Source organism: Lampetra fluviatilis, chromosome 3, assembly GCF_964198595.1.
Source record: "Lampetra fluviatilis chromosome 3, kcLamFluv1.1, whole genome shotgun sequence".
NCBI classification, from domain to species: domain Eukaryota; kingdom Metazoa; phylum Chordata; class Hyperoartia; order Petromyzontiformes; family Petromyzontidae; genus Lampetra; species Lampetra fluviatilis.
The window spans coordinates 9,223,434-9,244,750 of NC_136277.1; the positions used below are offsets into that span (position 1 = coordinate 9,223,434).

General features: G+C 48.4%; 2 pseudogenes across 3 annotated transcripts in view; both read left to right on the forward strand.

Annotated features, from left to right (window-relative positions):
* The first annotated feature begins 532 nt into the window (after positions 1–532).
* LOC144951933 (cytochrome P450 2C20 pseudogene) overlaps positions 533–21,317 on the forward strand; it is a 42,472-nt pseudogene continuing 21,687 nt past the window's right edge. The window contains exons 1-4 of one of the 3 annotated variants that reach the window (XR_013640552.1): positions 533–561; positions 3,322–3,449; positions 3,953–4,000; positions 14,862–14,929. The product of XR_013640552.1 is annotated as a cytochrome P450 2C20 pseudogene, transcript variant X2 (transcript). Of the gene's footprint in view, positions 562–3,321; positions 3,450–3,952; positions 4,001–14,861; positions 14,930–21,317 lie in introns of those variants that run through there. The other 2 variants (XR_013640553.1, XR_013640550.1) reach the window with 2 other exon arrangements.
* Positions 15,531–16,765, forward strand: LOC144948228 (cytochrome P450 2J2 pseudogene; annotated as a pseudogene).

The following is a 21,317-nucleotide window of genomic DNA, read 5'->3' on the forward strand; positions in this document are numbered from 1 at the left end:
CCGCCCCCGGCCACGCCCCTTCTCTCGACCGCTCCCAGCCTTGTTCGGTTGCTACGCACAGTCACCTCGTGTGACCCTTCTTCCGTCACCACGACCATCCCCCAAGCCCACTGGGCCACGCAATGTCCTTACACATGGTTACACAAATGTTAAGTCCGTCGACTGGTTAATTGGCGTTGGGTAAACTGTGGGTTTGCCCATTTCTTCTAACACATCCGGTCTGCATGCAATTTTTTCTTTCAAAAATGAATTGACTATTATACTTTGTAAAAAAAAGTCACTGCGCTCATCTTCGAGGTAATCCAGTGTCGGTGCCGAATGCAGCTATGATTTGAAATAAAATATATGGCTTCCCTATAGGTGTGTTGTGTGCGCTTTGTTAAGATGTAACGGCGTGTACATTAAGGCAGACATAATGTAAGTCACGATTGATAATTAACGGGGGTTGCTTGTTCAACATGGACTGTACCATGCTGCTACGGGAAGTGGCTTGTTCCACATTCCAATGTCAATTCGCAGCTCTGGGCGTGGAGTTTGCAGAAGCTGCTGGACCTCGCAGAGGTAAGAGGCGTTCGTGAAATGCGGAGGTTTTAGGCTGCACGAGCCATGCTGATCTCTTTACGTAAATGTGGAGACATTGTAATGTGATACTGGTAGGAACCTGCTGGTTACACCAGCCCACAGGGGATTATTGTGTCCGTCCGTCGTGCAGGGAGGGACTGGTTGGGGAGGAAGGGGCTGGGTGGGGATGGGAGGGTGGGGAGGGGAGGGGCTGGGTGGGGAGGGTGGGGCTGGGTAGGGAGGGGAGGTTGGGGAGGGGCTGGGTGGGGAGGGTGGGGCTGGGTGGGGGGTGGGAGGGGTGGGGCTGGGTGGGGAGGGGCTGGTCACCCCGTGGTGCCCTTATAAAATTCAACGTTTAACCTACTCACGCCGGCTTTTGCCCGCCCTCATAGTCGGGCATGTTTGCGGATTACACCACGCCGCCGTTGACCCTGGCCATTGACCGAGCAACCCAACGTTCCTACCAGCTCCCTCCGCAGGAATGTGTTAAAGCAAGGTTGTGCAAGAATTAGTAGGTCGGGGTTCATTCAGAGCCCTAACTTTTTATGGGGGAGGGGAGGGGGGTGATGGAATGCTGGATCTGTTTCTGTTTCCCTCTCAGTAGCCCCTGTCTCACTGCATCTTACTTGTCTTTACTCGTTTATCCTTGTCACCGTGTACCTAGGATTGAGTCTGTGTCTTCATGTTTCTGTGTGTCTGTTTCAGTGTTTATGTGATGTATGGATCAAATCAAATCACCTGGAATGCACCCTGTCAGTGCTTCGAAGCTAAGATGTGTTGAGCCTGGATAGTGCTGGAATGTACGACCACCATGAATAAAACAGGCGTTACAGGCTACTGTGGGTCTACGTTGTGGGCAGCAGACATTGCAGTTCTGGCCAATTTACAACTTCTATGCTCCCCGCTTTCACCAATCGGCACTGACCAGCATGATAATGTATGGTAAAGAAAATTCCACACCCCCACACGGCATGGTGAGGTCCTCATTCATAATTCCACTGACAAAATTCCTATACTATACTGGCGTGTCTTGCTTTACGAGCGTTCTTTCTACGATAATTCGCTAAAACGAGCAATTAAAATTTACACCCATTCGCAAAAACGAGCAAGTGTTTACTTCGAAAAATATTGTGTGCGTCCCGTGGCGGTCGGGGGCGCACGGTGGCCCGCGTCTGCTTGTTTACCAGCCCTCCTGTGCAGTGCCCGCTTGTTTCGTCGTGTGGGGGGAGGGTGCCTCGTGGTGGCACTGCAATGGGTGGGTGCAGTTGGGGTCAGTGGCGGTGCTAATTAATTACAGGCGCCGAGAACAGGAAGTCGCGCTCGATCTCCCATCCCCGCATCGTGGCTATTAATCACGCAACCCCGGTTCCAGTCCGAGCCACGGCTAACATCAGTGGCGAGCGATATTTAAACCTTCGGTCCTGCACCGCTGCCTCCCTCCACCCACTAATATCTATACATTAATTCCAGGCTCCTGCAAGCACTGTGGTTCTTCAAGTGTTACATTTGATGTTTTATAACTTTATTTTAAAAGGATCATTTCTATTTCTCACCTAGAAAAGTTGGTCAAGAGTGAAAGATTTTGGGGCTGAAACGTAGCTCAGCTCCATTGGAACCTCATTTTCCAGTAGAAAAATATGATAATTGTTTTTTTACCCTTTTATATGGCAACAAAACTGACACCTTTATACAAGGGATCATGTTTGCATTAACCACAACACTTGCGGTCAAAATACAAACAAAAAGACAACTCTGGTAATGAATGCACTGCCCTTGAAATTGATTGGTCCACACCCGAGACAGCTTTCCTTCGAGGCAAAAGGCGCACGTGCGCCTTTTGGCGTCAACTGGTCCAACACCATGTGAGACTAGGCTCTAAGGAAAGCTGTCTCGGGTGTGGACTAATCAACTTCAAGGACAGTGTATACATAATCAGAGTTATGTTTTTTGTTTGCATTATGACTGCAGGTATTGTGGGCTATGCAAACATGACTCCTCGTATCAAAAAAGGTGTCAGTTTTGTTGCCAGATAAAAGGGTAAAAAAACAATTATCGTAGCTCAGCTTTTAACATGAGAGTCGATGGGAAAACGATGATCGTTTAACGAGTTTTCGCTTACCGAGCAATTTCCGCATAACATCTCGATCATTCAGCGAGACATGCCTGTATTTCTGTGTTTCTCTGTGTCTTAACCCTCCTAATTTTAGCACACGATAACTGTGTCTCTATGGTGTGTATGTTTACCGAATTCGTTTAAAATCCTAGTGACCAATGTTTTTTCCATGTGCATGCAGCACATGTTGCTTATACAGTAGTTGAAAATTGCCTTGGGCTGCTGCTTTTAGGTTTACTCATTCAAAAAATGGTACCACAAATGGGATGGCAATGATGTGATCAACACTCTCACTGACCTCTAAAGACTCACAAATTCGGCGCGTTTTTCTTACTCATTGCTTGCTGCATTACCGATTCAAATGCATTTTAGGTCTCTGAGCATTGACATTTGTGTGATTGCTAATAGCATCCCTCCCAGCACCCTCCCCCCCCTCAAAGGGTACATCTTCAAACGTAAGATGCCGTGTAGGTAACTTCTAGTTCTACAAGGAATTTGTTGCATACATCTGTATATTGTAAAGTCAAGTCACGTTCGTTGTAGTGCCCAAGAGTGAATTGCCCGATTGTTTGTTAACGGGGCTGTTAAATTGGTACAGTACAGGGACCGGCGGGCTGATACTGATACACAGAACTTTTATCTCTTAGTGTTGGGCGAGGCAATGGATTCAGCGTGCGTGGCCGTGCCCTTCGTCACGCTAACTAAATCATGAATCTTCACATTTTGTTCTCGAAGTGCTGCTGCTAATGCTGCCACGTGTGGGCGACATTAAAAGGTACGGCTGTGCATCTACTTTCTGGCGCTACTGCTTGCAAAGGGGCCTCCAAACTAAAGGGAGGCCTCTAAACGGTATTTAAAGATCCATTATCGCATTTTTTTAAAAGCAATGCTTTAAAATAAACATTTGCTTTCATCAATGGCTTTCGACTGCAAAAGTATAAGTGTTACTGTTTGCAGAGTTTACAACCTTCCAAATCGCTAATAACGTATTCCAGTGGTGTCCAAACACTTATGCATTGAAGGCCAGATTATCCATAATAGAGGTTTTTGGGTTAGATCGCGTAAATGTATAAATGTGTCGTTAAAACCCGCCACCACCCGACACAGCCAACTAGTAAGGGTTGTCACGTAAACAGAACATGCCATTTCGTCACTAGTATTGGTCGCGAAAGCCTACGTGTTAAAAAGGGCAGATTAAATAACACGTCAAGATCCACAGGCAATTATAAAACATGTCTAACGTAACGTATACGCTTTATTTACAACATGTGTATTAAGAGCACACGGAGGTGACACTTGCAGCCAAGTCCTGCAGATAAATCGAAGGTGAGCTGAATGTCTGGTGCTACACAGACTCATGAGTGCTTTTACACCGCTGGACAGATTCACGATAGATTGCGCCTGACCCCGTTAAATTGCTGGAACCTACCAACCACCATATGGATTCAACTGGTGTTAATAGCCTGCTGTCGGGCTACATTGTGGGCAGCAAACAGCGGTGCTGGAACATCAATTGTTGTACTGTACGTCTGTGTTCCAATGTCTATGCTGCCCACCTTTAATGTGCACTAACCAGCATGAAGTACGCTACAAATAACCCCCAACATGACCCATAGCGGAGGGAGTCCCTTATATCTTATCGTAATTTAAATAGCGCAGTGTATTGAAAAAAGTTCCGCAATGTACATGTGCATTGTGACCGGTTCTGGTCGAACATCATCTGTAAAGTGTGGGAAGTCTACAGCAGCGGTCTTTCCGTGCAGACTGGTGTCTTTTCACCGCAAGCCCGGCTTTTTTTCTTACAGCACTGGCAGCTAAATCAACAAGGGTCGCTCAGTGTCAGAGAATGGGAGGCAGGGACAAAGAATGGAGCCCCACAACCCACATGTTTCCACTATGATACACATGGTATAGCCCACAATAACAAGCCAGAGACTCCCATGTGAATATCCTCACGCATGAGCAGTGATAACTACACTACCATGTATATGCATTAATGTTGACCAAGGGGCACACTTTTGGGTGACATGTTCGTGGTTTTGTTTCACATACAAATAAACAATAACATTTACTTTTGAGACATACACCGTCATATACCAATACACAGTGACCAGGAGGACCGATGTGGACATTGTACCTGCAGTTTTAATTAATAATACAATTATCATGGGGAACTCTCCCCGTAAGTATATTTTCCAATTAAAGTTCCGTCATTGAAGGTATGAACATACCAAGTCTCATCCAGAGCCTCTTGACTATTCCAAAGAATAAATGCCAACAACCTATAACCTTGCAAAAAATAACGAACCATGCAGCCCAGGGAAGAATCCCAATTGAGTAAGCAAAGAGGACTCGACTATATGGTCAACAGGCTCATGCTGCATGAAGTGCCAATTGTATCATTGTCTGTACACCTTTAACCTTACATTTTATAAAAGGGTCCCACACAACACCAGAACATTATTTTTGAAGTAGCTGTTCTGGGAAATATGTATGTTGTCCTCAGACATTAAATGTCTGGTTTCTGTTAATTGAATACACCACTCAGGACAATGCATTTCATGTACTTCACCCGTATTTCGTTATTGTGAAACAGTAATATCCCGTTTTGAATAATAACATACGACGTTTCGATTGCAACACAAGCAATCATCATCAGGTATAAATGAAATAGCAACAAAAAATCTAACCATAAAACTATAGACAGACATATAAGCAGACAGATATCACCAAGATACATAGAGAGTAACACAGGCACAGAGAGGGAGATTGTCTCTATGGCGAGGCCTTAAATAGACAGAGGGGGGTGGAGGCAGAGAGAGTTGGAGGGGTTAGAGAAAAAATTAACATGTCAATGAATACGTACTTTACTAGGCGTTCTTCGTATTCATTGACATGTTAATTTTTTCTCTAACCCCTCCAACTCTCTCTGCCTCCACCCCCCTCTGTCTATTTAAGGCCTCGCCATAGAGACAATCTCCCTCTCTGTGCCTGTGTTACTCTCTCTATGTATCTTGGTGATATCTGTCTGCTTATATGTCTGTCTATAGTTTTCTGGTAGATTTTTATTGCTATTTCATTTATACCTGATGATGATTGCTTGTGTTGCAATCGAAACGTCGTATGTTATTATTTAATTTATTATTTTATCTTTATACGTGACTTTACCGAAAGAACCAAAGAGTAATATCCCGGTTTATGTCGGGGATGCGTTCCTGAAATGTGAGACGAATATCGAAACGACGTAAATCAAAGCAATTTACAGGGGAGGTGGAGGCGAAGGTTAAGGCGACCCATATTTAATGTAATAAAGTGACGACGTATTTGCGAAACGACTTAAAAGGGGGGAATGTAAATCGGGGTATTACTGTAATATTATTCCCAATCTGTGTCCTGAGCTTTTTTTAAGCCTCAAAGTTGATAACCCAAATATTAGGAGAGAATTCAGGTGGGATGCTTAGGTGGTGAGGGCAGGGAAACACGGGAGAGGAGAGAGCAACACCGCGGAGTGCAGCCCAAATTGATGCAATCGGGGCTCAACATCAACGACAAAGAGCCACAGGGGACAGCCGTTTGCTGAGTAACTGAGAGAGCCCCCAGCTAAATGTCATCACGTATACAAAGGCAAAAGTCACATGTGTAGCCGACAAAGACTGTTGGGGCAAGTGCTGAGAGCAAGCACCTATGGAGGCGGATACGGCACATAAACGGTTGTCTGTCCAGCACCACCCCCAGCCGTCTTTGCCTCCGCACTGCTGATGTTTGCACACTGCACCAGGAACAGTGCACATTGATGGCTGAGTTGACATATGGGACGCTCAGAACTGGTTCAGATTATCACTCGCCACTCATATCAGCTTTGGCCAAAATTCACTGTACCACGAACCTGGTTGCAAAAGTTCGTAGCACAGTGCGCGAACTAATTTTCCACAGCTCCCCACACACAGCAATTCATCCAGTGCTGTACATAAAAAAGTACATTCGCACACTCAATCGTTAACCATGGGCTGTACCATGTGCAATGCGGTTGGAGGGGGTGGTCTCTTTCACAATGTGAATGTGAGCTTGCACGAGGCGTGGAGGCATCAGCTGCGTTAACCGTGATGATCACAGTCACAAACGGAATGCATTTTTGAATTGTGACTGGTTCATATGTAGTGGTGGTATTGACGTGCGCCGACTGTGACAGTGATGGATCACGGGGCGGCGCGGGGTGCGGGGTTGGGCACGCGTTGTGGGCGTGGTGTGGACGCGCGCGCCGGGAGTGACAGATGACGAGGCGGCGCGGAGTGAGTGGTGAGGCACGATGAGATGTGGGAAAAGAGGATCGTAGCCAGCACCCGGCGATTGGTCGAATAAGTGGGTGCTCGCAGCGACGTCCGCAGGTGGGGTATAAAGGGGGACGCGCGAGAGCACTCGGGAAGAGTTACCCAGTTGAAGACCCGAAGACGGAGCTGAAGACCTAGTGAAGCCGAGTAGCTCAGTGGCGTTAGTCGCCGAGTAGCTAAGTGGATGTTGGTCATCCGAGTAGCTCAGTGGCGTTAGTCGCCGAGTAGCTAAGTGGATGTTGGTCATCCGAGTAGCTCAGTGGGCGTTAGTCGCCAAGTAGCTAAGTGGGTGTTTGTCACCCGAGTACTAAGTGGATGTTGGTCATCCGAGTAGCTCAGTGGCGTTAGTCGCCAAGTAGCTAAGAGGATGTTGGTCATCCGAGTAGCTCAGTGGGCGTTAGTCGCCAAGTAGCTAAGTGGGTGTTTGTCACCCGAGTACTAAGTGGATGTTGGTCATCCGAGTAACTCAGTGGGCGTTAGTCGCCAAGTAGCTAAGTGGGTGTTTGTCACCCGAGTACTAAGTGGATGTTGGTCATCCGAGTAACTCAGTGGGCGTTAGTCGCCAAGTAGCGAAGTGGGTGTTTGTCACCCGAGATACAAAGTAGGTGTTAGTCACCTGTAACCAAGTTTGATAAAATAAAGAGTGTGTTACCCGTGAAGTCGTCTCCCGTGGAGTTACTACATTACAACTGGCGTCAGAAGTAAACCTGTCTTCAAGAAGTATGGACACAAGGAAGACTACCCGTACCCACGAGCGAGGTCGGGATGACGACGGCGTACCGGGGACACCGACCTCGGGAGTAGAGGACGAGGAGTTGCCGCCGATGCAGCACTTCGCGGTGATGGCCGACGCTCCGCTTGCCTCCGACACCGGCCTCCAGGACGCGCACGCCCGCTTGGCGGAGTTGCTACTCGCCGCCGCCGCTGTCTTGGCCGACATCTCCGTTCCGGCGAGCGGAAAAACGGCTGCGGGGGTCGTGGAGGAAGCGACGGTGGAGGATTCCCGCCAAAGGGCGCTTCGCGCCAAAAGCCTGGAAGTTGCCGCCGTTTTTGGGGGGCCGCCACCGATTGGCGGGAAAGACGGACGCCACGTGGCCGGACACCTCCGCGCAGCGCAGCCCACGTCATCGGCGCGCGCCGGAGCCCTCCATTTTGCGCCTGACAACCGAGCCGACATTTTACACAACTCCAGCGGAGCGCGGGAAAATCTCTCCGACGTCGACGACGATCGGGTCCTCCAGCAAAGATTGCCCGCGCTGTCGGCGTTCAAGGCGGATGGGGGCGACTGGGGAGCCTTCCAACGAAGGTTCCTCGCTCATCAGGAGATGTCGGGGTGGTCCGACACCACTGCCCTGCGTGCGTTGCCAGCGATGCTTGACGACGACGCGCTTGCAGCCTTCACATCTGCTGCAAGGTCGTCCCGCTCTACGCTCCAGGCCGCACTACACCTGATGGCGAAGGTGTTCGGGCCGCCCTCCACGTGCCGCCACCAGTTCTACGATCGGCGGAAGGTGGCTGGGGAAACGACGCTAGCCTACCGCACGGCACTGCTCGCCTTGGCGGACGCGGCTTTTCCCCGCATGGATAAGGAGGGGAAGGACGCCATGGTGACGGAGCAGCTGCTGGTGTTGGCCCACGAGTTGGGGGTCCCCATCAACGTGGCAGACGAGATGGAGATCTGCTCCCTGGCGATCGCCACGAGCATTCACGCGTACGAGGTCCTCAAACGCAAGCCGGGGGTCGTCTGCAAATGGCCGGGGAATGCGGCACTGGCCGCCACGATCGCCGAACCTCAGCCAGCTGCGGTGCAGGAGCGGGCCTTCGCTGCACCGTGTCCGGGGGAGTGGAGAACGGGAGGTCGTTCGCCCACACGTTCGCCCCGCAAGCTGGAGCAACCGAAACCTACGACGTCCGTCGTCTGCTACAACTGCGGCCTTCGGGGTCACGTCGCAGCCGGGTGCCGGGCCCCGCGTCCGCGCACCGCAGGACCACGTCGGGACGACGACCAGGGCCACAAGTCATCCCAACAAAACCCGGCAAGTCGCGGCACCTCACACGTTCGGTCCAAAAACACGGCACATTTGGGTCGCCGCTTCGCGGTGGGGGGTTCGCGGCTGGGTGCCGGGGGTTCGATTCGGCGGGGGGGGTCCGTACGCGGCCCGCAAGCAGTCGAGTGGTCCGAATTGGCCCACAGGATCGTGGCTGCGTCAGCCGGGTCGTCCGTGGTAACGGGGTTCATTGACGGGGTTGAGGTCCGGGTGCTTGTTGACACGGGTGCGTCGGCCACCATCATCTCGGACCTTATTTATAACATCCTTCCCGTCCAAAGTAGACCCCTTCTGCCGGTAGACGTGCCATTTTATGCGGCGAATGGGGGATCCCTGGGGATCATCGGCCAGATTCGGGCGACTATTTGCATTGGGGACATTAAATTAGCGGGCCCTATTTTTGTATCATCATCGCTGGCCGTTCCCTGTTTGCTAGGTACGGACTTTTTGTCAAAAATGCCCATCAAAATTCTTATTGATCAGGCCTGCATAGAGCTTCCGTCAGGTCGGCGGGTTGCCTTCTTGTCGAGCCCTATCAAAGTGCGCACGGTTTGTGCGACGGTGCAGGCGCTGGCGACTCACACTGTACGGGTACCCCCGGGATCGCAAATGTTAGTACCCCTTCGGTTCAGGAAGCCACTCGAGGTGGGTGCGGAGGCACAGGGGGTGCTGTTGGGGCCGTCAAACAGAGCCAGTAAGGGCCTCGACTTAGCGGTTGCTCAAACCATGGTGAGAGGGGACAGTGAGCCGTTCGTAATGGTCCTGAATACGGGGTCGCGGCCGGCCGTAATTGCGCAGGGAACGGTGCTGGCTCACGCCGCGCCGCTGCCCGTTGAGGAACGGCTCGTGGCTCAAGCAGATTTTACTGTCGAGTCGCATCCTCAAAGTGACGAGGGGACTGAGTGGTTGGACTCGCTGTGTGCGGGTTCTGCTAACTTGTCCGGGGTGCAATTGGGAGCATTGAGGGGTTTGCTCATCGAGTTTGCTGATGTGTTCAGCAAACATAAGTACGATATCGGCTGCACTGACCTGTTGCGCCACCACATAGCTACAGGGGACGCGGCCCCTATTCGTCAGAATCCCTTCCGGCTCAGCCCGGCCGAGAAGGAACATGTGCAATCGGCGGTTAATGATATGTTGGCGGCCGATATCATTTCGCCCTCTTCTAGTCCGTGGGGTGCTCCTATTGTCCTAGTAAAGAAACAGGACGGGTCCTTGCGGTTTTGTGTCGATTTCCGCCGCTTAAACAAAATCTCGATGGCGGATGCGTATCCGCTCCCCAGGATGGATGAGTCGCTGGATGCCTTGGCGGGAGCGCAGTTTTTTTCCACACTCGATCTGCTTTCTGGATTTTGGCAATTGCCACTCGATAACGAGTCTAAACCTAAAACTGCTTTCCGCACACCTGGGGGCCTTTTTGAATTCAACCGTTTGCCCATGGGCTTACATTCCGCCCCCGCCACGTTCCAGAGACTCATGGAATTGGTTTTGTCAGGCCTCCAATGGGATACCTGTTTGATTTATCTTGACGATATTATCGTCTTTAGTCGGACTTTCGAGGAGCACCTCCAGCGACTGAGAGCGGTGTTCCTCAGGATGCGTTCCGCTAAGCTAAAATTTAAACCGGCTAAATGTTTTCTGCTTCGGGAATCTGTCAGGTATTTGGGCCATATCGTGAGTCGTTCAGGGATCTCGACGGACCCTGCTAAGACGCATTGCGTCAGCTCATGGCCAACGCCAACCTCGGTCACGGAGGTTCGTAGTTTCATTGGTTTTGCCTCCTATTACCGTCGTTTTGTCAAGCAATTTGCCACCATAGCCAAGCCCCTGCACGCTTTGACGGCTAAGGGTGTGAGGTTTCACTGGGGGGCAGAGGAGGAGGATGCGTTCTGCTCCCTCCGTGACGCTTTGGTGCAGGCTCCCCCCTTGTGTTACCCCGATTTCACACAACCGTTTTTGCTTGACACGGACGCCAGCAATACGGGTATCGGGGGGGTGCTCTCACAGTTGGTCGGGGGGGTTGAACGGGTGGTCGCCTACGGTAGTAGGGTTCTTTCCCCCGCAGAACAACGCTATTGCGTAACTCGTCGTGAATTGTTAGCCATTGTGTTTTTTACACAGCAATTCAGGCCGTATCTTTACGGCCGTCATTTTACGGTCCGGACGGACCATGCGGCTCTACAATACGCTATGCGCGTGGCGCAGCCATCGGGCCAATTGTCCCGATGGTTGGAGGTCCTTCAAGACTACCAATTCACGACGATTTACCGAAAAGGGTTGCGGCACTCAAACGCGGACGCCTTGTCGCGGTTGCCGCCGTGCACGGACTGCACATGTTTGTTGGGATCAGTGCGGTGCAAACCCCCGGTCGCCGGCGCCCCGGGAGTTGCGCTCGCCGCCACTGACACCCCGGGAGAGGACGCCCCCACGGGGAGGGATTCGCTGTTGTCGTTGCCCCTCATTGAGTGGGGCCGCCTCCAGATGTCCGACAGCTCCCTACTTACGCTGCGTCGGAAAGTTGGCGCTCCCGAACAGGGGGAGGCGCGGGTCGGTTCCTGGGTGTGCAGACAGGGCCTGTTGATGAGGTGGGACAACATGTCCCGGCGTCACGTGCTCGTGGTGCCTGTTGCTATGCGGGGTAGGATTGTTCTGGCAGCTCATGAACGGCTCATGCATCTGGGTTTTCACAAAACGCTCGCCCTAATCCAGCGAGACTATTATTGGCCGGGGATGGGTAACGACGTGGCGAATATTCTTAAGGGATGCGTAGAGTGCGCCAAAAGGAAACCGCCACCATTGGCGGCTAATCCACCGCTGCAATCCATTCAGGTTTCGCGTATAAACGAATTGGTAGCGTTGGACATCTTGGGGCCCTTTCCGGTTACACCAAGGGGAAATAGGTTCCTGCTGGTTGGCGTGGAATACTTCACCCGATGGCCTATGGCATGGCCGCTCGCCAACCAGTCGGCTGCGGCGGTGGCGGACGCCTTTGTCCAGGGTTATGTGTTGGACAAGGGCGCCCCCGAACGCTTGCTGACGGATCAAGGGAAGAATTTTTCGAGCGTTTTGTTGCGCGAGGTGTGCGACCTGTTGGGTACAAAGAAAGTGCGTACTTCCCCCTACCACCCGCAGACTGACGGGATGGTTGAGCGTCTGAACAGAACGATTACGTCTATGTTGTGCCAACAGGTCTGCGACGATCAGGTTGATTGGGACTTACAGGTGCCGGGGGTACTCGCGGCCTATCGAATGGCCCCTCATGCGGCGACAGGGTTTTCCCCATTTTTTCTTATGTATGGGCGGGAGGCCGATCCGGCCATGGACGTCCAACTGGGGATTTCCCAGCCACGTGCAAAATCTAAATTGGCAGACCACATCAAATTTAATATCGCCAAATTGACTGAAGCGCGGGAGGGGGCAAGGTTGAATTCGCGGTCGCGGCAAATTGCAAACGAGAGATTGCATGAGCGGAGGGTGCATACGCATGATTGGAAACCAGGCGATAAGGCCTGGCTGCATTGTCCACATGCACCGTTGGCTACGTCCCCCAAGTTGTTGAGACCTTGGAGGGGACCGGTGGAAATTGTGCGGGTTGCACGGCCCCAGAGTATACAGATTAAATGGGGGAAACGCCGTTGGTATGTGCACCCCTCCCGACTGAAGCCCTATGCGGCACCGTGTGACCCCGTTCTGTGCCGTGACGACCGGGCGTGTGATGTGACCGTCGACTCGGGGAGGGAGGTGTCGCAGGCTGATCCTCACGTGTCTCCACCTGACCCACCCCCAGGTGCCTCGGGCTTGACGGCTGCTGACCATCGAGAGCCTGAACCCCGGGGCACGCACGAGTCCTCGATGCCTGGCCGATGTCTTCCTGAACCGCCGGCACCACCGGACGCTCAACCGCGTCTGGTGCCGTACGACGGACCGGCAAGGCGGACTCGGGCTAGGTCTCAACAATTTTCATGAGGACGGGTTTTTTTTGTGCTCTACACCGAGCTCGCCCGGTGTTCCCCTCTGCCGGGATAATGTCCCGTTGTAGGGACGCTCGGAAGAAAAGGGGACACTGCACGAGTCGAAAGAAAAAAAAAAAATTTCCATTTATTTTTTTTTGTATACACATTGCTATTGTCACTCGCCGGTTTGTATATATTGTTCTGTTGTCGCGGTGGCATTGGTTGAGGGTTGCGGATGGTGGTGTTCGCGTCGTGTTGTGTTGTTAGCTTAGTTGTTGTTCTTGTTGTTGTGTTGTGTTACGGGGCACACAGGGAGGGTTTGTAATTTTTGTAGCAGCCGGGGCGGCTGCGAGCTATGTGGTAGGGGGTGATGTAGTGGTGGTATTGACGTGCGCCGACTGTGACAGTGATGGATCACGGGGCGGCGCGGGGTGCGGGGTTGGGCACGCGTTGTGGGCGTGGTGTGGACGTGCGCGCCGGGAGTGACAGATGACGAGGCGGCGCGGAGTGAGTGGTGAGGCACGATGAGATGTGGGAAAAGAGGATCGTAGCCAGCACCCGGCGATTGGTCGAATAAGTGGGTGCTCGCAGCGACGTCCGCAGGTGGGGTATAAAGGGGGACGCGCGAGAGCACTCGGGAAGAGTTACCCAGTTGAAGACCCGAAGACGGAGCTGAAGACCTAGTGAAGCCGAGTAGCTCAGTGGCGTTAGTCGCCGAGTAGCTAAGTGGATGTTGGTCATCCGAGTAGCTCAGTGGCGTTAGTCGCCGAGTAGCTAAGTGGATGTTGGTCATCCGAGTAGCTCAGTGGGCGTTAGTCGCCAAGTAGCTAAGTGGGTGTTTGTCACCCGAGTACTAAGTGGATGTTGGTCATCCGAGTAGCTCAGTGGCGTTAGTCGCCAAGTAGCTAAGAGGATGTTGGTCATCCGAGTAGCTCAGTGGGCGTTAGTCGCCAAGTAGCTAAGTGGGTGTTTGTCACCCGAGTACTAAGTGGATGTTGGTCATCCGAGTAACTCAGTGGGCGTTAGTCGCCAAGTAGCTAAGTGGGTGTTTGTCACCCGAGTACTAAGTGGATGTTGGTCATCCGAGTAACTCAGTGGGCGTTAGTCGCCAAGTAGCGAAGTGGGTGTTTGTCACCCGAGATACAAAGTAGGTGTTAGTCACCTGTAACCAAGTTTGATAAAATAAAGAGTGTGTTACCCGTGAAGTCGTCTCCCGTGGAGTTACTACATTACACATATAACTGCGGGCGTGCTGTGAGTAAAGTCTTACTGCTGCAGGTTTCAAGATTAGAGTTTAATCGCCCAACCCCAACGATATCGAGGATAAATAAAAACATGCAATGAACGTAGCAACAACGCTTAAAGGGGTCACACAATCTGAATTGGGAAGGGAATTTCACATTTGTTTGATCCATCAACCCTCCCCTCCAGTGCTGGATTACAGGGGTGTGCTGCCACTACCCGGCAGCTTATGTAATTGCCATTGGGTATTGGTAAAGACTTAGGGTAATTTTTTAAATAAAAATAATAATATACTGTGCAACGAGAAAGTTCAACATTTACTTACAGTGTCTGTATGGTTTTATATATATATATTTGCCATCGGTAATAAGTGCAATGCAAATTGTGTTAATGGTGTGTGCTTTAGTTAGAGTATTGTCCATTGAAGTGGTTAATCTCGATGAGTCGGAAGACTTTTGAGTGGAGTCCTGTATAAACACGTTTTTTTTAATGCCGTTATGAAATGTTTGGTGTGTGTGCAGAATACTTAGATAAAACCCACACAGATTATGGGGCGACACTGACAGTTCTGTACTAATAGATTCAACTACACTTTCGAACCATTCTTCCTTTTCAGATTATACTCTTCTCAAATCTGGAAACACCGAGCAGCGTAGTTGACTATGTACGGTGCGAAAAAAGTTCAACATACATACATACAGGTAAGCTATTCCATACAAAGAGAAATGTTACAAAATCAATATTCAGGTGAGGAAATAATCATATATTTTCACGTGTTTTTTACTACGTGAAGGCCACTTTTATCATCGTCAAACTCTTGCGGAATATCTTCACTCTATTGCCCACTGTGTAACATGTTGCTAGCATTCAGACGCTGTCTCACCGACAGACCTGGTCTTCACCTGAGGACGGCTGCTGGCGTTGTGGCCGAAACGTCGTGAGAATTATTTTATTATGTTTTATTTTTTTTATTTTATTACTTCCCTTCTACGTGACTTTACCGAAAGAACCAAGAAGATGAATCCCTGCAGTCACGAAAGCTTTAAATCGAAATTTAAATCGAAAAATGTTGCTAGTAGTTGATACAGTCGTGGAATGGGGCTTCTCTTCAGTAAGGCATATTCTGGTCTGCCTGGCGATTTTTATCCCGGTGTTCCTGGCTGCGCGGGCTGTTCTCTGTGAGGTGAAGTCATCCATCCGCCCAATGGGCTTTCCCCCAGGTCCGAGAGCACTCCCCTTCGTGGGAAATATATCCATATTCAGTCAAAAGAAACTGCATGTTGTAATGCAGCAGTTGGCTGCGGAATATGGGAGTGTGTGCAGCATAATGTTGGGCAAGATTCCAATTGTGCTGGTAAGTGGCTACCAGGCAGTCAAGGAGGTTTTGGTGCATCAAGGTCATGACTTTGCTGGCCGGCCATTTCCTCCTTTCACCACAAAAATCACAAAACAACTCGGGCCTCATCACTGCTCCATATGGTGATGCTTGGAAGCAGCATCGCAGGTTTACTCTGTCGACATTGCGCAGTTTTGGTTTTGGCAAGGCGTTCATAGAAGATCGAATCTTGACAGAAATACGTTACCTAATTGAAATATTCCGGCAAGAAGCGTCATCATTTGACCCTCATTTTAACTTAAACAATGCTATGGGCAACATAATGTGTTCCCTAGTGACTGGAACCCGCTTTGAATACAATGACAAGCAGTTCCAATCTTTGTTGCACCTCCTAGAGGAAAACCTACAACTACAAGCAGGACCAGTGGGAGCACTATGTAACATATTACCTTTTTTATGGACCTGCCTGGACCGCAACAGAGAATATTCAAAAACATGACAAGGATTCATAATTTTTATTGAGGACATAATATCCAAACATTACACAACACGGAATACACAAAACCCCAGGGATTTGATTGACACCTACCTGACCCAGTTTGAGAATGACAAGGACAATCCCAACAGCAGCTTATCAGAAGAGAATCTCATGTTGATATTAGACCTTTTTGTTGCTGGCTCTTTATGATGATATACCCTGACATTCAAGCCCGTTGCCACGAGGAGATTGACAGGGTTGTTGGATTAAAGCGACTGCCACACACGGAGGACAGACACAACCTGCCATACGTACAGTAGATGCCGTGATCCATGAGATACGGCGATTTGGCAGCAATGTTGTTCTACTTGGTGTGGGGCACACAACCACCAAGGATGTAGTGTTCCAGGAAAACTTGATTCCAAAGAACACACTGGTAATGTTAAACTTGATGTCTGTTCTCAATGATGAAAGCCAGTGGAAAACACACAAATTCAATCCTAACAACTTCCTAGATATAAATGGTCAGTTTGTCACGCCAGACGCATTCCTACCATTCTCCGCTGGCCCCCGTATATGTTTGGGAGAACATCTGGCCAAAGTGGAGCTTTTTATTTCCTTCACATCGCTACTGCAGCATTTGAGAATTATTGGCCTGACACTGTCTCATCACCTTCCCTGGAGTCTATTTCCCAGGCTACACTAGCTCCACAGCCATACAAACTAAGCTTTCCTTTGTGCAACTAAATACAGGCATGTATATATTGGCCCTTGTTGGTAACATTCCATAGCTGGGTTCATTAATTGAAGGCCTCCCTATGCCATGTCTGTCATGCGGGTTTGACCATGCATCATCGTACTTTGTTGGCAGCAGAGGACTATGCAAAAAAATGTATTGTTGCTCCAATAGAAATGTTCCCTACCTTTACCAACCTGGACTCACCAGAAATACGGTCATATAATCTCCTTAACCCGCAGAATGTGTGGAGGCCCTCATTTAGGTATTAGAGATATATATATTAGTTGTATATTGTTCATGTACAGCTAACATAAAAGGATGTACACTACCAGTTGTTGGACCATGTCTTGCAATGGATGTATAGAAACATCGCTTGCATGTTTAAACAAAATATAATTTACTATTTTCTAAATAGATGTAAAAAAAAATGTCCTATATATAATATGAGTAGTTCAATAGGAGAACACAAGTGGTCCTGCATGGAATACTTAAAGTTGTATGGAATAGGAAAAATGATCTACATGGCTGGACATGAGACAATATTACACCATTAATAGGATTGAAAAAAGGCATGAGTTGATAGTGTCAGGGCCCACCCTCTCATCCCCTGTGGTACTCATCACTGATGCTTCGGCATCAGGGAGCACGCCTCTAGCGTGGGGGCTGTCATGGCATGTCCCCGTTCCTACATACAGCCAGCTGCGCCTGCATTCTCGCCAGGATCAGAGCATCGGCATTCTTACAAAAGTGTTTACGTGTTACCACACACATGCTATGACTAATTGATTTAAAAATACTCACACATGAGCTCTCACACATACGCACACCACAAATGCACAATACAGGCAGACCTCAAATAGCACGACCCTGGATAAGGTTGATTCGTTATAGCACTCATTGCCCTGGAAAATCTTTTTTCAAAAAAATCTAGGAACATGCAGCAGTGGTGGCCGAGGAAACGTACCCACCCCCATAATTGGCTCAGCCAATACACTCGAAGCCAACTAGACCCCACCTCCCGCAATTCGATTGCATTTAAAATCGATGTTTTTTCTCTGAATGTTATTACAGTACATTTAGCCAGGTGAGAACTCACATGACCAGGGTATAGTCTGGGGCTCCATCTAAAATAAACATTCACCACAGACATTTTGACTGAAGGTATCACGAATATAACAGAGGTTCTGGAGCTCTTCTCTGAGAATGACCATGATTTGGAGCGCAGCAGCTCCTACAACCTCGTCTCCCACTACTGCCTTGGAGGAAGAATACAGTAGAATTCACTCATGTGTACGGTATATAACTGATGTTAGAACCAACATTTATTTATTTATTTATTTATGAAATAATGTTTGCCGTCATTATTATTAGCGCTGTTACCAATACCTGAATGAAGCCCTCATATATTGCTCATACGAAAGAAATAACGCTGTCAGGAATGCATCCCCATATATATACAATGGTATAATGACCCCTTTTAGTTATTATTCGATTAGCGCTCACTTTTCTAGGAGCGCTAAGTGAGGTACTTAGCACTTGTGATATTCTCATCAAAGTCACATGGCCTTCAACATGTTCTAACGCACATGCACGAGTCTAGACAATGTGCAGCTTTTGTGAGTTTACTTGGTCGAAACAAAACCCGGCTAGGGCGGAGCCAAGCCACGCCGAGGGGAATATAAGCAGCGGAGAGCAAGAGCTGCCGGTTCTGGGATTGAACTCGTCTCATTGTCACTGTCGTCGTTGCTGTCGTCATCGCCGCCCTCGTCGCTGCTCCCTTTGCCCGATCATCACGCGGCCGGATAGTAGTTGACTGTCCCGGTCGACGCCGTCGGTACAACGCGGACAGGGTCGTGTCTGGGACGCATCGTGCGGCAGCGGAGTCGTATGTGGGAGATAGAAGGGGCCCGAGTGGTGGCGTGAACTCAGCAACAATAATAAAAGGGCAGAGCGGTGCCTCCTAGGACCACCTTGTCTCCGGCTGACTGTGTGTGCGACGCACGCCACCCACACGCAAGCACAGATGACACTACACTAGTATAGCACACCAGTGTGTTGGAGAGTAAAAATATACACGTTGTTTACCATATAAATAACCCAATCAGTAATGGATACCCGTTGTAATTTATATGCATTAATTAATCCCCCCCCCTCCTTTCGCACATGAAGGTCTCACTAGTGATGTCATCACATCTATCCCTCTATTTAAGGAACGAAACAGGAGGATTTCTCCACAAATCTGGCTGTTTGCCTGATGATGCTAGTTGTAATTACTTGCAAAATGTCATACTCAGATTGTAAATGTTGTGGATTTGCTCTCCAACACACCGGTGTGCTGTACTAGTAACCAATTGGCTGTGTAGGGGTGGTGGCGGGTTTAACGACACATTTATATTTATGTGATCTAACCTACAAAAACCTCTTATGGAGGAAATATGGAGTTATCCTGGCAAGGCAGGGTATTACACCTCGATACCCAAGGAAAGGGAGTTTCACATTTGTCTGATCCACCAACCCACGTCGCTACAGTGCTGGATTACAGGCGTGTACTACCACTGCCTGGCTGACCACTGTTTTCTGTTGTAGTACTTAATTTTTACATGATGAAACTATACAATAAACTTCTTAAATGGCCATGTCCTTGTACCAAGGGTATGCATTTACATTAACATAAACAATGATTATCTTTTATTTTGTACACCTTTTGGCGTCCTCTGGTCTAACACCGTTTTGAGACTAGGCTCAAAGAAAGCTGTCTCTGGTGTGGACCAATCAGTTTCAAAGACAATGCATATATTATCGGAGTGTTTTTTGTTTGCATTCTGACCACAAGTATTCTGGTTAATGCAGACATGATTCCTTGTAAAAGGTTTCAGTTTGGTGTTTTAACATCTTAACACATGTTTTGTTGCCAAAAAAAGGGGAAAACCTATTCTCATATCCGTTATTGTGATGCATAGTCACAAAAAATTACGTTAATGTTTCGTTGAAACTGACTAGTTCAACTATGTATGCAATAATATTAAATTAATGTGCGCATAATTTATACAATCGTTTTCATCATATGTCCTTGACTGTTCTTTGGTTCTTTTCGGTTAAGTCACGTCTAAAAATAAAAGAATAAATTAAAATAACATATCACGACGTTTCGATAAGCAACACAAGCAATCATCATCAGGCATAAAAGAAATAGCAACAAAAATCTAACTAGAAAACTATCGACAGACATACAAGCAGACAGACATCACAACGGCACACAGAGAGAGGACACAAATCGGCACAAAGAGAGGGGTCGTTTCTGTGAACAAATAGCCAGAAAGAAAAAAGGAAAATTAGGAGACAGGCACACGAAAATTAAATAACCTAGTAAAATATCGAAATGTGATGTAATACAACACAGAGAGTCGGTTAACACACAATTAACGCATAGCCTGGTTGATTACGTGTTTCAAAATTTGCTAAGTTAGAATTTTAAGTGTGAAAATTCCAAAGAGAGGACACAGGCAGAGAGAACAAATAGCCAGAAAGAAAAAAGGATAAGCTTAAAACTTCCCCGTAGAAGTGGTTCAATCTTAATTTAGGAGCTTTCGTGACTGCAGAAATTATTCTTTGGTTCTTTTCGGTTAAGTCACGTCTAAAAATAAAATAACCAGGCTATTTGTTCTCTCTGCCTGTGTCCTCTCTTTGGAATTTTCACACTTAAAATTCTAACTTAGCAAATTTTGAAACACGTAATCAACCAGGCTATGCGTTAATTGTGTGTTAACCGACTCTCTGTGTTGTATTACATCACATTTCGATATTTTACTAGGTTATTTAATTTTCGTGTGCCTGTCTCCTAATTTTCCTTTTTTCTTTCTGGCTATTTGTTCTCTCTGCCTGTGTCCTCTCTTTGGAATTTTCACACTTAAAATTCTAACTTAGCAAATTTTGAAACACGTAATCAACCAGGCTATGCGTTAATTGTGTGTTAACCGACTCTCTGTGTTGTATTACATCACATTTCGATATTTTACTAGGTTATTTAATTTTCGTGTGCCTGTCTCCTAATTTTCAAGCTTACGTGCTAGAGCAGTACGTTGGCGTACACTCATTGATATTCTAATTCTCTCCGCCCTCTTCCTCTCTCCGTCCCCGCCCCCTCCTCTCTATATTTAAGGGACCGTCACAGAAACGACCCCTCTCTTTGTGCCAATTTGTGTCCTCTCTCTGTGTGCCGTTGTGATGTCTGTCTGCTTGTATGTCTGTCTATAGTTTTCTAGTTAGATTTTTGTTGCTATTTCTTTTATGCCTGATGATGATTGCTTGTGTTACGATCGAAACGTCGTGATATGTTATTTTAATTTATTATTTTATTTTTAGACGTGACTTAACCGAAAAAGAACCAAAGAATAATTCCTGCAGTCACGAATGCTCCTAAATTAAGATTGTCCTTGACTGGTTTGCTTAATCAATTTGTAATAAACCCCGTTGAGACAACGTCGGGAATTCAGAATTCTTTATTAAGTTTCGTTCGCAG